This window comes from Scomber scombrus, chromosome 10 (genome assembly GCF_963691925.1).
Source record: "Scomber scombrus chromosome 10, fScoSco1.1, whole genome shotgun sequence".
Lineage (NCBI taxonomy): Eukaryota > Metazoa > Chordata > Actinopteri > Scombriformes > Scombridae > Scomber > Scomber scombrus.
In genome coordinates this window covers 28,808,450-28,812,525 of record NC_084979.1, presented here as the reverse complement: position 1 = coordinate 28,812,525, position 4,076 = coordinate 28,808,450, and positions in this window count along the sequence as shown.

Here is a 4,076-nt window from a genome sequence, read left to right as displayed (position 1 = left end):
TTCTTTTTCCTAATAAAAATATAAAAGTGTGTGATGTAAAGATTTCCCAAAACTATATTTAGATCTCTGCTGAGTTTTTTAAAAAGTTGCCCCACTTTGATATATTTATAGTAATGTAGCTGATTGTATTTTACCGTCCAGTGACTGAACGTGCACATCTGCAGTTATAAGCAGCCGGATGTCCTGATGGCAGCAGTTACAGCCTGATGGGTTTCTGATGGTTTTCATATTCTTCATGTTTTTTTTGCCTTATACAGTTTCTGAATTTTTTATCAAACTTCTTCTTGTGCCAAAATCAGACGACTCGATCGCTCTCAGTGTTCAGCTGTTCAGTCTGTGGTTTTTTTAGTATTTATTTGTAACTTTCAATGCAAAGTGTTATTATTGGTTTTGTTTTTTGGGAACTTCCTCCCGGCCTGCTCTGTACCTGATGTGAGCGTGTTTTATTGTTCACGGTGGTTTTCCAGGAGAGTTTTGTTTGTGTGTGTGTGTTTCCGCCTCTTTCACACTGTTTAAAACATGATGAGTCTGCCATCATCTATGTCTCCACTTTTTGTCTCTGATTTCTCCCCCTCGGATGTCAAGACGGTGTCACAGACTGGTAAATGGCTGCTGTTACCATGGAGACCATCAATATTTCAGTTTTATATTTGAGGCTAAAAACTTGCATGAAACAAATCAAACTATGTTAATAAATGCAGTCGGCAGCATTTTTTAAAATTCTGTATTTCTGTTAAAGAACCAATCGGAGGGGAACGAGGCGATGTCATTTTTTGACATCATGTTTGTGACCTGAGCTCTTATCTCCTGACTCGTTGCCACGGTAGCTGTTGGCCTTGTTCCTGAGCCTCCGGTGTTACTATGGTAACCACTGACTTCCAGAACTGTTGACATGGTAACCACGATGTCCTGGTGCTGCTGGGGCTAGGGGGGCTGCTGTTACCATAGTAACCACTGGACTGTAGTTACCATGACAATAACATCATCTCTCTCTCTCTCTCTCTCTCTCTCTCTCTCTCTCTCTCTCTCTCTCTCTCTCTCTCTCTCTCCGGGTGTAACAGCAGCATGGTCGTGTTTTCTTCTTCTCCTGTTGTAGTTCTGGTACCTTGTTATTATTGATTATTGAGTATTGATTGCAGGTTATTGGTTAGTGGCCGGCCACTGCCTTCCATCCTGTTGATGTGTTTCCCATCATGCCCTTCTGTAAGAAAATAAAAATGAGAAATGTTTATGAGGTTATAAATGAAATAAAAACATAACAACTGATGACTACTGGCACTGCTGCTTTATTACAAAAATGTCATCAAAACGCCATCCAGTGACTCCAGTAAGAGATGTGATATATTTTACAAACATTAGTGCTTTGGACAACTTTTTCTCGGCTACATTTGCCCATTAGAAGAAATCTTCACCAAAGTTTTTTATAGATTCTCCTCACTGAGGCTGCTCAAGATCCTCTTACTTGTTTTTATGAAAGGAGCAAAGATTGCTTTGTTGTTTCTAAGGTCAAGAATAACATTTTAGGCCAGTGTGGATGAGAAATCTTTAAAGTACTCATTTTTGAATTATTTTTTAAATACTATACAGTAATACCTATATTGACATCTTATTTTTCTTATTCTATTTACTTTTATTCTCATTATTGATTGCACACTACAGTCGTTTAGTCCATTTCAATGCACAAATTGTTTGAACATTTGACAATAAAAACATTTTAATCTTCTGGCCAATGACGAGATAAGATATGATATTCCTTTATTAGTCCCACAGTGGGGACATTTACATTATTGAATATAGCAGCAAGTGGATATCAAAAATATAAGAGCATCAATAGAGAGATTGAAGAGCATAAATAATAAGTAAGTACACAAACAATAAACAATAGTAGTAAAAAATACAGTAAAACAAAAAAAAAAGTGTCGAATGATAATATACCTGAGTTTGATATTGTTATTGCACAGATTTTAACATGAAAAAAATATATGCATAAATATTTATTGCACAGTTGAACTGAAGTACTAGTATATCCTAAATAGTGATATTGCACATGTACATGTCATGTACATTGAAAAGTGCATTTTGTGAAATACTCTAGGTTGGGGGTCTGTGTGGTTTCGTGGGAGCAAGTGCTGATTGTAAAGTCATATACTGTTTATCAACTCATCCAATAGTTAATAAAACGATTATTACCCATTTATTATATAAAATCAGTATAGTACCAGATCATATTATTTTTAATTATTAATTTCAATTTAATTTAATACATAAAAAGTAGCACTAAAATGACTTATACGTCTCCCGTTTTTAAAGAATAAATTAATTTTAATATTTGTTTTCATTTTATTTTTAGGTCACGAGTAGCTGTGACGTCACCAGGTGCTGATGAAACGCCTGGTAATATAAAAACTTTCCCTCAGAGTCAAAACAGCTCCGTCCCGCCCCCCCTGCCTCTCTCCTGCTATCTGATTGGTCCGCTCTACTGTCAGTCTGAGGTCAGCAGATCGATCCTGACGTCACCCTGGATTTCCCCGCCACACTCTCACTTCCCGTAAACAACCAGCCGAGCAACGCGGCAGCTCATTGGCTGTTAGAGAGCAGAGCAGCAGCTGATTGGTTCCCCGGAGATCAGTCCAGATTAAGGCCCGCCTCCCCTGTGATGACTCACACATAGAAATAAAACGGGTAGAAAACAGGACGCAGTTCAATTACTGCTCTAAGTTATTCACAATGAAACATTATTTTAAGATAATTCTAATTAAATAAAAATAATAAATGTTGGGTAAATTAGAGTGGCATGGCAGATTTTTAAATTCATCGCATTTGATTTTTTTGTTTATGTTTTATTGCAGACATAAATGACACTGAGGTCATATTATTATAACACATAGCTGATATATAATATACTTATTTTAACTTGAATGCTGTTAAATTTGACCATTCAAACAAAGAAATGTTTCCTACAGAATGAAAACTGCTCTAATATCATCATGCAGTGAAGTGCAAACCTTTTAAATCTGATTTTAAAACATCCATATTGATGAAATGATCTATATAATATATTTAGACACAGGTGGAGAAATAATCAACAGTTCAGTATTTCTCCACCTGCGTTGGAATATATGATAGTAAGTTGAATATATTATTCAGTCTGCAGAAGTTGAAAAGGATGAAAAAATGCATGTCATTGTTTATTAAAGGTACCATATTGTGCAAAGCCATTTTATTGTTTCATTCTTTAACCATTAACAATGCTCAACCCGCAGCAGAACTCACTAATTATCACCTGGAGCTAAATAAAAACTAAAACTTTAAATGGTCTGCAACATTAAAAACAAATTTTATCTGAAATTTTGTTTCATTTTAATTCATTTTGCATTATTCATTGTAGTTTTTACTGTTAGTTTTAGTTTCAGTCTTGTTAACTTTAATAACTCTGGTTTAGGTGACTGATTGTTGTTAAAATCAACTAATTTTAATGCAATTTAAAACAACTGGAATCAGGGTTGTCTTATAATATAACTGTAAAAGTTTCAATATATATTGTATATATGTGCAAAAAAAATATCACCTCTGGTATATTACCACTCAATACCATTACTCTCGTAAACAATGTAAATAATGTCACGGTTATTTTTATTTTATATATTTTTACTATTATTGTTCTTTATTTTCTTTTCTTATTGCTGCTCTTATATTCTATTTTACTGTCCACTTGCTGCTGTAATAATGCAAATTTCCCCATAATATGGGACTAATAAAGAAATATCTTATCTTATATTTATATTTATATTTATAATGTATATAGCTACTAATTAAATACTAAACTCTCCCTTTGGGGCTAAAATGAGAGGACCTCGATTGTTAACTGTTGAAATAAATGATGGGAAGTTTTTTTCTTTTTATACTTTTGTTGTTTTAAGCAGATTCCAACAAACAGCTCACACATTTATGCCAAATGTTCTTGGTTGGATCTGATCTGTGTGTTGTATTTCTGTGCTCACAGCTGCTCCACACATGAAGCCCCCTCCGTCTGTCTATGTGCGCGCGCGCGCGCGTGTGTGTGTGTGTATCTCTCT